The sequence below is a fragment of the Dioscorea cayenensis genome, unplaced genomic scaffold (genome assembly GCF_009730915.1).
Source record: "Dioscorea cayenensis subsp. rotundata cultivar TDr96_F1 unplaced genomic scaffold, TDr96_F1_v2_PseudoChromosome.rev07_lg8_w22 25.fasta BLBR01001310.1, whole genome shotgun sequence".
Classification (NCBI taxonomy): Eukaryota; Viridiplantae; Streptophyta; class Magnoliopsida; order Dioscoreales; family Dioscoreaceae; genus Dioscorea; species Dioscorea cayenensis.
The window spans coordinates 34,077-53,339 of NW_024087701.1; the positions used below are offsets into that span (position 1 = coordinate 34,077).

At 44.0% G+C, this 19,263-nt stretch overlaps 3 non-coding genes across 3 annotated transcripts; 1 reads left to right on the forward strand and 2 right to left on the reverse strand.

Moving 5' to 3' along the window:
- Window positions 1–550: 550 nt before the first annotated feature.
- On the reverse strand, window positions 551–657 carry LOC120256161. The gene has a single exon (XR_005535200.1). It is a non-coding gene; the product is annotated as a small nucleolar RNA R71 (small nucleolar RNA).
- An 8,087-nt stretch (window positions 658–8,744) lies between these two features.
- LOC120256160 lies at window positions 8,745–8,851 on the forward strand. The gene has a single exon (XR_005535199.1). It is a non-coding gene; the product is annotated as a small nucleolar RNA R71 (small nucleolar RNA).
- A 7,083-nt stretch (window positions 8,852–15,934) lies between these two features.
- Window positions 15,935–16,041, reverse strand: LOC120256162. The gene has a single exon (XR_005535201.1). It is a non-coding gene; the product is annotated as a small nucleolar RNA R71 (small nucleolar RNA).
- Between the last annotated feature and the right edge of the window lie 3,222 nt (window positions 16,042–19,263).

Here is a 19,263-nt window from a genome sequence, read left to right on the forward strand (position 1 = left end):
TTTATTTCTTTTGGTGCAGCTCCAGGTTATGACCCAAGGGAATCCCTCCATACTGATTGAAGGAGATCCCGAGCTTGAACGTACACTTAGAATAAAAGGGAAAGAACCTGTGCAAGAATACTCCAATCTAGATGATTTGGAAGTAGAAGAATCTGAAAACATGGCATAACAGAATCAGCAGTAGCGGACATTATCCAATTATGCTAGACCTTCAGTATTGGGGACACAATCGACCATTGTGCGTGCCTCGATTATAGCTCAGAACTTTGAACTAAAGATGGCATTCATCCATATGTTGCAGCAATCCGTGCAGTTTAATGGTTTGGCCGATGAGGATCCAAACAATCATATAGAGAACTTTCTCGGAGTGTGTGATATGCTGAAGATAAATGGGATAAAGGATGATGCCATCAAGTTGAGGGCCTTCCCATTTTCCTTGAAAGGAAGAGCGAAGCAGTGGCTACACTCATTATCTAGAGCATCAATTACCACGTGGGAGGAGATGGTAGAAGCTTTTCTTGGCCGTTATTTCCCTCCCGAAAAATCTGCAAAGCTTAGAAATGAGATCTCATCCTTTGAACAATTGGAATTGGAGTCTCTCTTTGAGATGTGGGAAAGGGTCAAGGAGCTCCTAAGAAAATGCCCGCAACACGGATTCCCAGAGTGGATGATTGTTCAGACCTTTTACAATGGTCTGAATCCGAGTACAAGGCAACTCTTGGATGTGGCAGCAGGAGGTACCTTAGGTAGAAAGATCCCCGGTGAGGCTCTTCAATTAATTGAAGAAATGGGGTTAAACATCTACCAATAGAATGCCAGGGAGAAGAAAAAGATGGCCGGTATCCATGAGATAGATACAATGACTTCACTGGCGGCTCAAGTGGAATCACTGAGTAAGAAGTTAGATTTCTAACTTCGAACAGAGTAGCGGTCATGATTACTTGCACTGGGTGTGGTGGAGGACATGCTCCCTCCGATTGCCCAATATCTATTGGTGATGCATCTTCGGTTGGGAACGACGATTTTGTAGGTAATAAAATGAGAACTCAAGGGAACCCATACAACAACACCTACAATACAGGTTGGAAGAATCATCCCAATTTCTCATGGAGCAACCAAGGTCCACAAAAGGCCATGGGGCCACCCGGTTTCCAATAATAAGGCCCAAATGTGGAAACAAAGTTTCAGGTTTGGAGACCCGAATGACCGATTTGGAAAAGACCTTAACTAGGTTTGTGCAATTGTTAAATACAAGGTTTGAATCAGTTAAGGCTACACTTCTCAACCATAGCACGCCCTTGCATAATCTTGAAAATCAAGTGGGGCAGATTACGAAGTCCTTATAGGAAAGGCCACATGGAAGTTTGCTGAGCAATACCAAGACCAACCTTAGAGAGCATGTGAAGGCGATCACTTTGAGAAGTGGTAGTGAGGTCGACGGTAGGCTTCCGAGTGAGAAGTTAAATGAACACACACTGGAGGTTATAGAGGTTGAAGTGGGAACAAGCAAAGAGAAGGAGGTGGCACCTCCACCTTTCAAGCCAAGGATCCCTTATCCCTCTAGATTGAAGAATGACCAAGGGGATGAACAATACAAGAAGTTCCTAAGTTTGTTCAAGCAACTCCACATCAATATTACTTTTGCTAAGGCATTGGACCAAATGCCTAAGTATGTCACACGCTCATACAAAAAATCCACAAGGGAGCCCATATGGGCGAGTGGATTCCTGATTCCAACCCTATTTAAGTCTCATTTCAGCCCCAATTTCAGAATTCTTTTATCCATCCTTTCCCCAACTTGAGAGAGGACTGTGGCTAGGACTTGGTGAGGTATTGGCTAGGGATTTGGAGTGGTTCTATGGCTCTAACATCGCATTCTGTTTGGAAGATGGTTAGTGGGAGAGCTTTCGTCGACACCGATCTGGCGAGGTGTATCATAGGCTGGACAAAGGGACTGTTGGATGAGTAGAGGTGTCTCCAAAAGACCATTATCACAACTATCGAGGGGGTTTTCTATGGATTTTTTGCTTTTACATTTGATTTTATTGATTGTAATTAGTTCCATAGGGAGCTAAACCCCCTAGTGGGTACTTGGGTATTTGTGAACCCTAGGATGTATTCGTTTCACTGAACCTCTTTATTATGCTTTCAATTAATTGATGTTTTATTTGAGTTCCAATCTTTAATGCTTGATTGTATGAAAACTCCCTTAGAGTGACACTAGAGTTGAGGGTTCTTGTTGGTAACCCTTGTGAGTGAGTGACACACCACGAGAGTTAGACAAAGCTAGATTGGAGAGGGTTGAGAGGGTGAGTCGATAGGTAGCGGAGCATCCCCTTTCCCCTCCGGTGTGATTTATTCTACCTCTATTTTCTCAAGTTCTTTGTGGTCATAGTAGAGTGAATGGGCTAAAGGATGACCTCCGCTGGGGCTTAGTTGCGGGTACAATAGAGTAAAGCGTTGAAGTGATTTTAGTACCTAGGGCTTAATTGTGGCTAGGGACCTTCCACTTGGACCAAAGGGTTAGATATACATCTACGAATGGGATTTATAACTTGGAATCCCTAGAACTCATTGCAATTCTAAACGAGTGGGATGTTGAGAGGTTATTTAATATCTCCTCCGGGACATGTATAGAGTTAGGCATGGTTGACCTTAGATTTGGGACCATGTATTTAATGATCTCCACGACTCATTATTGCATCAATTAGGAAGTATAATAGAGGGTTCTTGCACTTGAAATGATTATCCTAGGAGGAACAATATCCGGGTACCCCAATTATATCGATTGCCTTACCTTCTCCTTTACTTGTGCTTTTTTTCTTGTTCTTTTACTTTTGTTATTTCACATCTTGTCACATATATCACTATTTATCTTTCACTTAGTTAAGAAACAATTTAAGTGTTTTTATTAACTACTCCCTGTGGATACGATACCCCACTTATCTGGGATTTTATTACTTCGACAAACCCATGCACTTACGGGACATACACAAGGGGCGTTGTCACTTTGCTTCTTCAGTAATGGACATGTTGGTGGAGATCTTGCTATACATGCACAAGCTAGTAATGCTTGAATGTGACTACCCTTGTGCCCTCTCTAAATCGTTGTGCTAACTTGAATATGAGAAGGTTGGCACACATTCCCGCATTTTGAACCTGACTTATGTCTTCGCGTTTGAGCATTCTCAAGATTTCTTCCAAATAGTGTATTTACGATCGGCTTCTTTCTCTAACCTTCGGCTTCACAATGCTATATGCATAAAAGTAACATAAATGCACACATATTAGCGTTAAAAACCGAGAAAAGTAATGCTCATCATTAGGAAAGAACACTTCATATTCTTACCACACAGGAACTCATCAAACTCCCCCACACTTAAGATTTTGCTTGTCCTCAAGCAAAAATTAAAACATTAAAGTATAGATGAAGGAAATATTGAAAGTGCTTGGCCTTAGGTTCACTAAAGTATACAAAGAGAGCATTCTACAAGGGAGATTTCAACACTATATACGACAAATCAAAAAATAACAAACCCAAAATCATGTAAGTGTGTGAACTCACTCAAAACAACCCCAAGTATACTCCTCAAAGTTCTAAGTACAAGGGACTTATTTAGCTACAAACAGTAACAAAATATCAAAGATGGTAGCAGCTTCACACATCCTCTAAGGTAGACGTTTCCAAAGCAGCCGCTAAGGTGGCTTTCACACTTTCGAGGTGGTTGCTCTTTCTACAGGACTGGTAGCTTTCACTCATCCTATGAGATAGTTCTTTCTCTTATTAGGGCATAACTAGTATCCGACTTGTGAGAGTAGCTTCATACTTCATGGGTGCTAGCTCTTTCCACCCAACAAGCTCAACTAAACAATAAAACTATTTTGGTTCTTTCTTTTCATTTCACCATTTTTTTAACAAAAAAAACAACAATAACTAGTCCCTTTAACATCGAACATGAGTTTCCAAAAGAGTTTAAAAAGTGAGTAGTGCAACAAGTGTAAATTGGGCAAAAATTCCTACAAATTCAAGCAAAAACTAGAGCATGAAGATATTCAATGTTAAAAATTCTCCTAAACTCAAGAATACAATCATTGCAACTAATGTGAACCACCATTGGCTATGTGAGCATGTATATCAATCAAAACTAATATAAAAGAGATATGTGCACTATGAAACTCCCTACCACACTTAAGTTGGACATTGTCCCCAATGTACACATGCAAGCTCGCTCATAATGTATATCAATCAATAACAAATGTGGGAGAAGCAATCAAAACAATACTCCCCTATCTCCCAGTGTTGCATTTAACAAGATCCCCTTGCGTATATCCTGCAAGTGCACGGGTTTGTCGAAGTAATAATCCCGGATGAGCGGGTATCGAATCCACAAGGAGTAGGTAACAAAAACACTTAGTCCGCTTCTTAGCTATATGAAAAATCAGTAATGATAAGTGTGACAATGATTCAATTCTCAAAAGTAAAAACAACAAGTAAGAGAGCACAAGTAAAGGAGGAGGTAAGGCAATCGATAAAAATGGGGTACTCAGATAATGCTCCGCCTAGGAGAATTGTATCAAGTGCAAGAACCCTCTATTATGCTTCCTAATCAATGCAATTGTGAGTCATGGAAATCCTTAAATACATAGTCCCAAATCTAAGGTCAACTATGCCTAACTCTATACGTGTCCCGGAGGATTGATTAGATAACCTCTCAACCTCGCACTTGAATAGAGTTGCAATGAGCTCTAGGGATTCCAAGTGATAAATCTCTTCCTAAATATAGACCTAACCCTTTTGTCCAGGTGGAAGGTCCCTAACCACAATTAAGCCCTGGATACTAAGATCACCTCAACGCTTCACTCCGTTGCACGCGCAACTAAGCCCCAGCGGAGGGTCATCCCTTAGAATATTCACTCTATTATAGCCACAAAGAATTCAAGTAATAGAGGTAGAATCTATCATGCTAGAGGGGAAAGGGGACACTCATGTACCTCTCGACTCACCCTCTCAACCCCTCTCCAACCTTGCTTTATCATGCTGGAGGGGAAAGGGGAAAGAGGACTCTCCACAAGACCATCGACACGATCATCGAGGGGGTTTCTTTATGGATTCATTGCTTTTACATTCGATTTCTTTGATTGTACTAAGCTCCATGGAGAGCTAAACCCCTAGTGGGTACTTAGATGATTATGAACCCTAGGATGTATTCGTTTCATTGAACTTCTTTATTATGCTTTCAATAAATTGATGTTTATTGTGAGTTCCAACCTTGAATGCTTGATTGTATGAACATTTCCCCTAGAGTGACACTAGGGTTGAGAGTTCTTGTTGGTAACCTTGTGAGTGAGTGACACACCACTAGCGTTAAACAAAGCTAGGTTGGAGAGGGTTGAGAGGGTGAGTCGAGAGGTACAGGAGCGTCCCCTTTCCCCTCTGACGTGATAGATTCTACCTCCGTTCCTCAAGTTCTTTGCAGCCATAATGGAGTGAATGGTCTAAGGGATGAACCTCCGCTGGGGCCTAGTTGCGCGTGCAATGGAGTGAAGCATTGAGAGGATCTTAGTATCTATCGCTATGTTTAGAATGAAGTTAGAAATATTATTGAGTTGTATTTTTGGATTTTTGATGCGTGGACATGCGGTTCTCACGCCCCGTGAATCCACACGGGCGTGCGGAAATTCCACACGACCGTGTGGAATTCTGCAGTATTGTTTTATCAACTTATTTGACCAATTTTGATTAAATTTTGCAGATCATTTAGAGGGGCACCAAACTGGCACAATGGACTCGGAGAGTATTGTGAGAGTGTTTTCAAGTGAAAAGGAGTCGTGAAGAGGGAGAGAAATCATCCTCTTTTAAACAGAACTGGCGACTTTTGACGTTCTGTGCATCCACATGGGCGTGTGGAAATTCCCCAAGCCCGTGTGCCTCACTTCAAAAGCTCCACAAGGGCGTACGCACGCCCCTGTGCGCTCTCGGGAAAAACTCTCACTGACTTAGAACGATCTCCCACGGGCGTGCGGAAAATATCCACGCCCGTGCGCCAGACCCACAGGGGCAGACGCACGCCCATGTGGCTTCCCTGGACAACCGAGAAAAATATCAAGTCTTACGCACGCCCGTGCCGAAATTCCCCACGGGCGTGGACATTCACATGCCCAACTCACAGGGGCAGCCGCACGCCCCTGTGTTTTCTCGGGATGGAGGGAGCAACCTGTAGAGTTTGGCAATGGCGTGCGGAAATTACCCACACCCGTGTGGGGTTCACAAGGTCACCCACAGGGGCGAGTCCACGCCCCTATGTGTTCTCGAGAAAATCTGCCCAACTATGCAGGAATTCACACGCCCATGTGGAAATTACCCACGGGCGTGCGCCAGTCGCATGGTCGTCCACAGGGGCAGCCGCACGCCCCTGTGCCCTCTTTGGATGAGCTTACAGTACACATCCATGGCCGTGCGAAAATTCCACATGCCTGTGTGTTTTCTCTGGATGACTTAGAAAAAACCTGCAGGCTCTGCAGAAAAATTCTGAACATGTTTACACAGTCAGAGCCTGCCCTAGTATGCAAAATTTACAAGATAAAAACATGAAATAGAACTCAAACAACCAACCTTCGCCAATTCTTCATAAAACACACGATGAATTTGAAAAACCCACAATAAAATTGCAGCACAAACATCTAAACATTAAAACACCAACACTTAACTGTTTATTCATGTAACAAACTAAACTAAAAAGTAAGAAAACGACACTTGGGTTGCCTCCCAAGAAGCGCTTGTTTAACGTCACTAAGCTTGACGTATCTTTCTTACCTCACAGGGGTTCATAAATGAAGGTTGCCCTCTTACCCATGGCTTGAAAGCATGATGACCAAGTCTCTTGAGGATAGAGGGTGTACTCTCGAGCTTCGGACCACCTAGCAATGGTTCATCCAACTTCCTTGGCTCATGTACATCTCCAACAATCTTGGAGCATTTTCGGTGGCGTCTCCGAGCCCTCTTCATTTTCCGGAGCACCTTCTTCAAGATCCCCGGGGTAAATGTTACTTCTTCAGTCGAACCAAGCATCACTACTTCTTCATTGCTCTCCTCTTGGTCGAACAATCCTTCATATGCATCCGGGTTGAACATTTCCTGCATATATTCATCAACAATTTCATGAGTAGTGTCAAGAAAGTATAGAGTATCATCAAAATCGAGAGAATGCCGCATGACTTCAGCAAGCCGGTATGTGAGCTTATCGTCTCCAACTCTCAATGTGAGCTCCCCGCCGTCCATGTCAATTAATGCTTTGGAAGTCCGGAAGAACGGTCTCCCAAGTATCAAGGGTACATCTGCATCCTCATCGACATCTAGCACTACAAAGTCAACCGGAAAAATGTACTTGTCCACCTTGATAAGCACGTCTTCAATGATGCCTCTCAGATGTCGCACCGTTCGGTCCGCCAATTGTAAAGTCATCCGAGTAGGCCTAGGCTCACCCAAGCCTAGCTTTTGGAAGAAAGTATATGGCATGACGTTGATGCTCGCCCCTGAATTCGCCAATGCCATTTCCTCACCTAAGTTGCTGATGTTACAAGGAATAATGAAGCTTCCCCGGTCTTTCTTCTGGTTTGGCATGTTCTTTTGCAACACCGCCGAGCATGAAGCATCAAGCACTACTGAAGCACTCTCCTCCAATTTCCTCTTGTTGGTCAATTGGTCTTTTTGGAACTTTGCATACTTAGGCATTTGAGCCAATGCCTCAACAAAAGGAATGTTGATGTGGAGTTGCTTGAACAAACTCAGGAACTTCTTATACTGTTTATCCCCTTGGTCATTTTTCAATCTAGAGGAATAAGGGATTCTTGGCTTGAAAGGTGGGGGTGCCACCACTTTCTCTTTGTTTGCTCCCTCCTCAACCTCTACAACCTCGGGTGCATGTTCTTTCTGTTTCTCACTCAGAAGCCTCCCTTCAACCTCATGACCACTTCTCAAAGTGATCGCCTTCACATGTTCTCTAGGGTTGGTTTCCGTGTTGCTTGGTAAACTTCCATGTGGCCTTTCAGAGAGAGACTTTACAATTTGCCCCACTTGATTTTCAAGGTTGTGCAAGGAGGCGGTGTGATTGCGAAGTGTAGCCTCGACTGATTCAAACCATGTATTTGCCGATTGAACAATTCTAGCCAAGTGCTTCTCCAAATCCGCCATTCAGGTTTCCAAGCCTGAAATTTTGTTTTCCACTTGAGGGGCTTGTTGTTGTTGTTGGAAACCCGATGGCCCCATGGTCTTCTGTGGTCCTTGATTACTCCATGAAAAGTTAGGATGATTCTTCCAACCTGAATTGTAGGTGTTGCTGTATGGATTCCCTTAAGGTCTCATTCCTTTACCAACAAAGCAAACGTTCTCAATTGAAGAAACATCACCAATGACGATTGGGTAATCGGAGGGAGCATGTCCTCAACCACAACCGGTGCAATTGGTCACGGCAGCAACTCTATTCGAAGCTATAAGATCTAGCTTCTTACTCAAACTCTCCACTTGCGCCGCCAATGAAGTTACCGCATCAATTTCATGGAGACCGGCCACCTTTTTCTTCTCCCTAGCGTTCCACTGGTAGCTATTTAACTCAATTTCCTCAATCAATTGACGAGCCTCATCGGGGGTCTTGCTACCTAAGGTACCTCCTGTCGCCGCATCCAAGAGTTGCCTTGTACTCGGGTTCAAACCATTGTAGAAGGTTTGAACAATCATCCACTTTGGGAATCCGTGTTGCGGATACTTTCACAGGAGTTCCTTGAACCTTTCCCATGTCTCAAATAGAGACTCCAATTCCAACTGCACAAAGGATAAGATCTCATTTCTAAGCTTTGCTGATTTTCCAGGAGGGAAATAACGGGCTACAAAAGCTTCTACCATCTCCTCCCATGTAGTGATTGATGCTCTAGGTAATGAGTGTAACCACTGCTTTGCTCTCCCCTTTAAGGAAAATGGGAAGGCTCTCAATTTGATGGCATCATCCGTCACACTATTTATCTTCAGCATGTCACATATCTCGAGGAAGCTCTCTATGTAACTGTTTGGATCCTCATCGGCCAAACCGTTGAATTGTGCGGACTACTGTAGTATATGGATGAATGTCGGCTTTAGCTCGAAGTTCTGAGCTGTAAATGGGGGACACACAATACTCGATTGTATCCCCAACACTGAAGGTCTGGCATAATCGGATAGTGTTCGTTGTTGCTCATTTTGTTCTGCCATGTTTTCAGATCCTTCTACCTCCAAATGAGCTGGATTATGCTGTTCTTGCATAGGTTCTTTCCCTTTTCTTCTAAGTATACGTTCAAGCTCAGGGTCTCCTTCAATCAATATTGATAGATTCCCTCGGGTTATAACCTGGAGCTGTACCAAAAATAAAGAAAAAGACAATCAGAACGATGATAGAATAAGAAGATATGAATTAGAATGTGTGGTGAAATAGCTAAGAAAACATAGTGCAAAGTATCTCTAAATGCCTAGCTCCCCGGCAACGGCGCCAAAAACTTGACAAGGTCCCCTTGCGTATATCCCGCAAGTGCATGGGTTTCTCGAAGTAATAATCCCGGGTGAGCGGGGTCGAATCCACAGGGAGTAGGGAGTAAAGACACTTAATTCGATTCTTAGATATGTGGAGTATCAACAATGATAAGTGTGATAATGATTCAATTCTTAACAATTAAAAGCAACAAGTAAGAGAGCAAAAGTATGCGGTACTCGGATGATGCTTCACCTAGGATAATCGCTTCAAGTGCAAGAACTCTCTATTATGTTTCCTAATAAATGCAATGGTGAGTCGTGGAAATCCTTACATACATAGTCCCAAATCTATGGTCAACTATGCCTAATTCTATTCATGTCCCGGAGGAGAGATTAAATAACCTCTGAACCTCGCACTCAAATAAAGTTGCAATGAGCTCTAGGGATTCCAAGTGATAAATCGCTTCCTAATTATAGACCTAACCCTTTGGTCCAGGCGCAAGGTCCCTAGCCACAATTAAGCCCTAGATACTAAAATCCCCTCAACGCTTCACTCCATTGCACGCGCAACTAGGCCCCAGCGAAGGTTCATCCCTTACACCATTCACTCTATTATGGCCGCAAAAAACTCAAGGAACGGAGGTAGAATCTATCACATCGGAGGGGAAAGGTGACGCTCCTGTACCTCTCGACTCACCCTCTCAACCCTCTCCAACCTAGCTTTGTCTAACGCTCATGGTGTGTAACTCACTCACAAGGTTACCAACAAGAACTCTCAAAACTAGTGTCACTCTAGGGGAAATGTTCATACAATCAAGCATTCAAGGTTGGAACTCACAATAAACATCAATTTATTGAAAGCATAATAAAGAAGTTCAATGAAACGAATACATCCTAGGGTTCACAATCACCCAAGTACCCACTAGGGGTTTAGCTCTCCATGGAGCTAAGTACAATCAAAGAAATCGAATGTAAAAGTAATGAATCCATAAAGAAACGCCCTCAATGGTCATGCCGATGGTCTTGTGGAGAGTCCTCTACTCGTCACAAAGGATCCTTTGTCCGACCTAGGATACACCTCGCCGGATCGATGCCGACGAAAGCTCTCCCAATAACCTTCTTCCAAATGACGCGCGATGTCGGAGCCATAGAACCTCTCCAAAACCCTAGCAAATACCCCTCAAAACCCTAGCCGAAGCCCTCTCGCAAGTTGGGGAAAAGATGGAAAAAAGAATACCAAAATCTGGGCTGAATCGGCTTTAAATAGGGCCAGAATCGGGCCACTCCACGGGCGTGGACGCTACACGCGCCCGTGCGGAATTTCCACACCGGAGTGGATAATTTCCACACGCCCGTGTGGATTCTCTGTTTCTCTAATTTCTCGGCCGGTTGTGAACAGTGCTGCTACATTACTTGCTACGGTGCTCTGCTACAGTATCCAGCCTGAATTGCTTCCCAAATCCATACTTTCATCGGAGTAACGCAAACGGGCACACGTTCACGTCGTGGATCACTTGCTTCTTCAATGATAGGTACGTTGGTGGAGCTCTTGTTCTATGTGCATAAGTCGGAATGCTCGAGTGTGACTGTCTTTGTGCCCCTCCAAATGGATGTGCCAAACTCGAATACGAGGAGGTTGGCACACACTCTTGCATCTCACATCGGCCTATGTCTTCGCGTTTGAACCTTAGCAAGATTTCCTCCAACATCGGTGCATTGTAATCCACACTGGCCTATTTCCTTCATACTCAGCCTCACAACCATACCTGCATAAAAGTAACATAAAAACACACATATTAATGTAAAAACCTGAGAAAAGTAATGCTTAACATAAGGAATGAACACTTCGCATTCATATCGCACAAGCACTTATCAATTTGCGATTCCCGAATATCAGGTCCATTATGAGCGTTTGTCGAGACTCCGTTTCGGACAGACTCGATTTTTGTACACGACTATACTGCGGGAGCTTCAGCAGGGAGATGAGTTTGTGGATGAGATCAAGGATCTAGTTTCAGAAGGTGGTTGGTGGCAGTTGCTGACGATTAGAGAGCCAACCATCTGAGAGTTTGCACTGTAGGTGCTATCCTCGTTCGAGTTTTATAGAGTATATTCGAGCTTCGACAGTTTGGACACCATTCAGTTTAGAGTATTTGGACGCCACCATAGATTGAGCATTACGCAGTTTTCCGTACTACTTGGCTTATACGAGGAGGCATTCACGGATATAGAGGAGTATGCAAGTTGCCTACTGATTATCCTGGATCCTTAACCCTGTAGAGAGCTTACAAAGTACTATATGGTCAAGGTCAGTACGAGCCAGGGGTGTCCAAGGCCACGTGCCTTTCCCGACCTGCATACAAATATTTGCACGCCGTCATGAGTAGGTCGGTGAATGGCCGCGGTGATAATACTGGTGTTTTGAGCCGTCAGGAGCTGTTGTACTTGTACTCGATGGTAGAGCGCGTACCGATTCATTTAGGGCACATTCTGGCAGAGTACATCAGACACCAGGGACACTATGCTAGATTGGGAGCGATCTTCTTGGGCCCCTACATTACGAGATTAGTGCTGGGCATGGGTCTCTTGGATTCGATTCGCGGGGCCGAGAAGATGAGTGTACCCGCTCCCCTGAGTGTAGAGACTATGCGGTTGATGGGCATGGTCCGCAGGGTTCGGACAGGGGTCTTTGCTTTAGTCCTACCAGCCCCAGAGATAGCTGAGGACGAGGGTGATGAAGCCGGAGCATCTCAGGCCGCCCCCGAGCCTCAGCCAGCATCAATGGAGACCGAGGCACTCCAGCAGCCGAGGAATCACCCCAGTGCGTATGTTTTCACCATCTCGAGCCAATGATCGCTTTGAGAGGCTCGAGAATGCTATAGGAGTGGTCCGAGCTGAGGTTACCGAGATTCGGGCTACGCAGGCCACTCAGTATACAGAGTTCATGGTACGTTTCGACATATTACAGAAGATCCTAGAGCGAGACGTAGCCTCATCATTTGTCCTGTAGCCGAGGACCCTTCAAGCACCGTTAGTTCCTCCAGCACCTCTATCCTCGACTCCAGCACCGGTGGACCCACCATGTGCTTCCACTTCAGCAGCAGCAACAGCATAGAAGCCCGAGAGCGACTCCGACACTTGACTTTTCTTTTACTTTCGTGCATTTTACTTTATTCTATTTTCTTGTTTTTAGACTTGTTCACTTATAAAAGATTTTTCCTTCTGAGTTTATGTTATGTTGCATTTACCGAGTTGTCTTCATTGCTTCATCTTTTATACACTCGAGTTATTTTTGTTTATCTTGAGCTTCACTGAACCCCCTCGTGTATGCGTGCAGATGGTCTTGTAATCTTGGGAATTGAGACTTAGTCATGGGCACGGCCAAGGTGCTTCGGCACTTGGCCGTGGGAGCTTCACAACCCGTTGGAACACTACTCCCAATAAATTAGCTTCATCAAACGCAACACTAGGAGTCGGGGAGTATTGTTTTTGATTGCTTCGCCACATCTATTTTTTTGAATGATATATTTTTGAGTGAGCTTGCATGTGTACATTGAGGACAATATACAACTTAAGTGTGGGGGAGTTTCATAATGCGCACATCTTTTTCTATTGTTCTTGATTGATATATGCTCACATAGCCAATGGCGATTCACCTTAGTTGCAATGATTGTATTCTTAAGTCTAGGAGAATTGTTAACATTGAATGTTTTTCATGCTCTAGTTCTTGCTTGAATTTTTTTAGGAATTTTTTTGCCCAATTTTCACTTAGTGCACTACTCACTCTCTGAACTCTATTGGAAACTCATGTTCGATGTTAAAGGGACTAGTTAGGTTTACTTCTTTTGCCAAATTAAAAAAAAATAAAAAAATGAAAATGAAAAGAAGGAACAAAATAGTTTTATTGTTTATTTATATTTGTTGGGTGGAAAGAGCTACCACCTATGAAGTATGAAGCTACTCTCACAAGTCAAATACTAGTTATGCCCTAATGAGAGAAAGAGATATCTCATAGGATGAGTGAAAGCTACCACTTGGGTAGAAAGAGCTACCACCTCGAAAGTGTGAAAGCCACCTTAGCGGACGCTTTGGAAAGGGCTACCTTAGAGGATGTGTGAAGCTACTACCATCTTTTAAAATTTTTGTCACTTTTGTAGATAAATAAGTCCCTTGTACTTAGAACTTTGAGGAGTATACTTTGGGTTGTTTTGAGTGAGTTCACACGCATACACAAAATTCGGGTTTGTTGTCCTTTTTTATTTAAGTTTTTAGGTAGAGCATTGATTTTTCATATTTAGTGTTGAAATTTTCCTTTCTTGTAGAACACTTTCTTAGTATGCCTCGGTGAACCTAAGGCCAAGCACTTTCAATATTTTCTTCATTGATGCACAGAATGTTTTAATGTTTGCTTGAGGACAAGCAAAAGCTTATGTGTGGGGGAGTTTGATAAGTGCTTGTGCGATATGAATGTGAAGTGTTCATTCCTTATGTTGAGCATTACTTTTCTCAGGTTTTTACACTAATATGTGTGTTTTTATGTTACTTTTATATAGGTAGGGTTGTGAGGCCGAGTATGAAGGAAATAGGCAGCAGAGCACTGTAGCAACACGGTAGCAAGTAATGTAGCAGTACTATTCACAGCCGCCCGAGAAATCAGAGAAACAGAGAATCCACACGGGCGTGTGGAAATTATCCACAACTGTGTGGAAATTCCGCATAGGCGCGTGTACCATCCACGCCCGTGGAGTCGCCCGATTCCAGCCTTATTTAGAGCCGATTCAACCCCGATTTTGGTATTCTTTTCTCCATCTTTTCCCCAACTTGAGAGAGGGCTCCGGCTAGGGTTTTGAGGGGTATTGGCTAGGGTTTTGGAGAGGTTCTATGGCTCTGACATCGCGCATCATTTGGAAGAAGGTCATTTTGAGAGCTTTCGTCACCATCGATCTGGCGAGGTGTATCCTAGGCCGGACAAAGGATCCTTTGCGATGAGTAAAGGACTCTCCACAAGACCATCGACACGACCATTTAGGGGGTTTCTTTATGGATTCATTGCTGTTAGATTCGATTTCTTTGATTGTACTTAACTCCATGGAGAGCTAAACCCCTAGTTGCTACTTGGGTGATTGTGAACCCTAGGATGTATTCGTTTCATTGAACTTCTTTATTATGCTTTCAATAAATTGATGTTTATTGTGAGTTCCAACCTTCAATGCTTGATTGTATAAACATTTTCCCTAGAGTGACTGTAGGGTTGAGAGTTCTTGTTGGTAACCTTGTGACTGAGTGACACACCACGAGCGTTAGACAAAGCTAGGTTGGAGAGGGTTGAGAGGGTGAGTCGAGAGGTACAGGAGCGTCCCCTTTCCCCTCCGACGTGATAGATTCTACCTCCGTTCCTCGAGTTCGTTGCGGCCATAATAGAGTGAATGGTCTAAGGGATGAATCTCCGCTGGGGCTTAGTTGCGCGTGCAACGGAGTGAAGCGTTGAGAGGATCTTAGTATCTAGGGCTTAATTGTGGTTAGGGACCTTCCGCCTGGACCAAAGGGTTAGGTCTATAATTAGGAAGAGATTTATCACCTGGAATCCCTAGAGCTCATTGCAACTTTATTCGAGTGCGAGGTTGAGAGGTTATTTAATCTCTCCTCCTGGACATGAATAGAGTTAGGCATAGTTGACCTTAGATTTGGGACTATGTATGTAAGGATTTCCACGACTCACCATTGCATTGATTAGGAAGCATAATAGAGAGTTTTTGCACTTGAATCGATTATCCTAGGTGAAGCATCATCCGAGTACCCCATCTTTATCGATTGCCTTACCTCCTCCTTACTTTTGCTATCTTACTTGTTGCTTTTAATTGTTGAGAATTGAAATCATTGTCACACTTATCATTGTTGATATTCCACATAGCTAAGAATCGAATTAAGTGTCTTTACTCCCTACTCCCTGTGGATTCGATACCCGCTCACCCGGGATTATTACTTCGACAAACCCATGCACTTGCGGGATATACGCAAGGGGATCTTGTCAAGAAGAATCTGAAAATACGGCAGAACAGAATGAGCAACAACGAACATTATTCGATTATGCCAGACCTTCAGTGTTGGGGACACAATCGAGTATTGTACGTCCCCCGATTACAGCTCAGAACTTTGAGTTGAAGCCGGCTTTCATCCACATGTTGCAGCAGTCCGCATAATTCAATGGTTTGGCCGATGAGGATCCAAACAGTGATATAGAGAGCTTTCTCGAGGTGTTTGATATGCTGAAGATAAATGGGGTGACGGATGATGCCATCAAATTGAGAGCCTTCCCATTTTCCCTATATGGGATAGCGAAAGCAGTGGCTACACTCGTTACCTAGAGTGTCAATTACCACATTGGAGGAGATGGTGGAAGCTTTCTTAACCCGTTATTTCCCTCCCAAAAAATTAGCAAAGCTTAGGAACGAGATCTCATCCTTTGTTCAGTTGGAATTGGAGTCTCTATTCGAGATATTGGAAAGGTTCAAGGAGCTCCTGAGGAAGTGCCCACAACACAGATTCTCAGAGTGGATGATTGTTCAAACATTTTACAATGGTTTTAACCCGAGTACAAGGCAACTCTTGGATGCGGCAGCAGGAGGTACCTTAGGCAGCAAGACCCCCGATGAGGCCCATTAGTTGATTGAAGAAATGGGGTTAAACAGCTACCAATGGAATGCTAGGGAGAAGAAAAAGGTGGCCGGTCTCCATGAGATAGATGCGGTAACTTCATTGGCGGCCCAAGTGGAAAATTTGAGTAAGAAGTTAGATCTTCTAACTTCAAATAGATTGGCGGCTGTAACTAATTGCACCGAGTGTGGTGAAGGACATGCTCCCTCCGATTGCCCGATCTCTATTGGTGATGTTTCTTCGGTGGAAAATGTTGATTTTGTAGGTAATGGCATGAGACCTCAAGGAAACCCATATAACAATACCTACAATCCGGGTTAGAAGAATCATCCCAATTTCTCATGGAGTAATCAAGGTCCACAAAAGGCCATGGGGCCACCGGGTTTCCAACAATGACAAGCCCCTCAGGTGGAAAACAGAGTCAGGTTTGGAAACCTGAATGACTGACCTAAAGAAGCACTTGGTTAGATTTGTCCAATCTGCAAATACTAGGTTTGAATCAGTCGAGGCTACACTTTCGCAACCACACCGCATCTTTGCATAACCTTGAAAATCAGGTGGGTCAAATTGCGAAGTCTCTCTCTGAAATGCCACATGGAAGCTTACCAAGCAATACAGAGACCAATCCTAGAGAGCACGTGAAGGCGATCACTTTGAGAAGTGGTAGTGAGGTTGAAGGTATGCTTCCGAGTGAGATGCCAAAAGAACACGCACCCGAAGTTATAGAGGTGGAAGAGGGGACGAGCAAAGAGAAAGAGGTGGTACCCCCACTTTTCAAGCCAAGAATCCCTAATCCCTCTAGATTAAAAAATAACCAAGGGGATGAATAGTACAAGAAGTTCCTGAGTTTGTTCAAGCAACTCCACATTAATATTCCTTTTGTTGAGGCATTGGCCCAAATGCCTAAGTATCCGAAGTTCTTGAAAGACTTGTTGACTAACAAGAGGAAGTTGGAGGAGAGTGCTTCAGTGATTTTAGATGCTTCATGCTCGGCGGTATTGCAAAAGAACATGCCGAACAAGAAGAAAGACCCGGGAAGCTTCATCATTCTGTGTAATATTGGCAATCTTGGTGAGGAAATGGCATTGGCGGACTCAGGGGCTAGTATCAATGTCATGCCATACATCTTCTTTCAAAGCTAGGCTTGGGCGAACCTAGGCCTTCTCGGATGACTTTGCAACTAGCGGACCGAACAGTGCGACATCCGAGAGGCATCATTGAAGACGTGCTTGTCAAGTGGGACAAGTACATTTTTCCGGTTGACTTTGTAGTGCTAGATGTTGATGAGGATGCGGATGTACCCTTGATACTTGGGAGACCGTTCTTGCGGACTTCCAAAGCATTGACTGACTTGGACGGCGGAGAGCTCACCTTGAGAGTTAGAGATGACAAGCTCACATACCGCTTTGCTGAGGCCATGCAGCATTATCTCGATTTTGATGATACTTTATATTTTATAGACACTACTGATGAGATTGTTGATGAATACAAATAGGAGATGTTCAATCCGGATCCGTATGAAGGTTTGTTCGACCAAGAGGGGGGACATGAAGATGTAATGATGCTTGGATCGACGGAAGAAGTACCATCAATCCCGGGGATCTTGAAGAAGGTGCTCCGAAAAATGAAGAGGGATAGGAGACTCCACCGGAAATAGTCCAAGGCTGTTGGAGACGTACGTGAACCGAAGAAGTTGGATGTATCATTGTTAGGTGGTCCGAAGCCCGATAATACACCCTCTACTCTCAAGAGACTTTGCACATCATGCTTTCAAACCATGGGTAAGACGGCAACTTTCATTCATGAACCCCCGTGAGGTAAGATAAGGTACGTCAAGCTAAGTGACGTTAAACAAACACTTCTTGGAAGGCAACCCAAGTGTTTACTGTTTTCTTATCTTTTAGTTAGATTGTCTGTATGAATAATTTGTTAGGTGTTGGTGTCTTCATTTTTAGATGCTTGTGCTGCGATTTTCTTGTGGGCTTTGAATTTTAATCGTGAGTTTTCATGTAGAATTGGCGAAGTTTGGTCGTTTGAGCTCTATTTCATGTTTTTCACTGGTAAAAAATTGCATAATAGAGCAGGCTCTACAGTGTGTAAACATGTTCAGAAATTTTTAGCAGAGCCTGCAGATTTTTCTAAGTCATCCAGAGAAAACACACGGGCGTGTGGAATTTCCGCACGCCCATGGATTTGCACTGCGAGCTTATCCAGAGAAGGCACAGGGGCGTGCGGCTGCCCCTGTGAATGACCATGTGATTGTCACACGCCCGTGGGTAATTTCTACACGGACGTGTGAATTCCTGCAGGGTTTGGCGAATTTTCCCGAGAGCACACAGGGGAGTGGACTCACCACTGTGGGCGACCTTTTGAACCATGCACGGGCGTGGATAATTTCCACACGCCCGTGCGAAACTCTGTAAAGGAGTTCTCTCCATCCCGAGAAAACACAGGGGCGTGCGGCTTCCCCGGTGAGTTGGCATGTGAATGTCCACTCCCGTGTGGAATTTCCGCATGGGCGTGTATAACACTTGGTATTTTTCTCGGTTGTCCAGAGAAGCGATAGGGACGCGCGGCTTCCCCTGTGGGTCCGATGTTTTCCAGAGAGCGCACAGGGGCATGCGTGCGCCCTTGTGGCTCTTTTGTAATGAAGCGCATGGGCGTGGGTAATTACTGCACGCCCGTGTAGATGCACAGAACATCAAGGGTCGCGAGTCCTTTTTAAAGAAGATTAGTTTCTCTCCCGCTTCACGAACTCTATTCGTCTGAAACACTCTCACATCGTTCTCCGATTTCATAGCACTACATTGATAGGATTTTTGCGAGGTTTTCCGGCCGGTTCTTCATTTTCTCATCCCATTTCGTCGATAAGCCCTATTCATCATTTTCTTTGCCAATTTATGGTTTCCATCTATTAATCTGGTTAATAATGCTTCGTTTCTTCAATTAGAAGGATGATTGATGTTTAGAACGAAGTTAGAAGTATTTTTAAGTTGTATTGTTGAATTTTTGGACCGCGGCCGTGCGGTTTTCACGGCCCGTAGATCCACACGGGCGTGCGGAAATTCCACACGACCGTGTGGATTTCTGCAGCATTATTTTATCAACTTGTT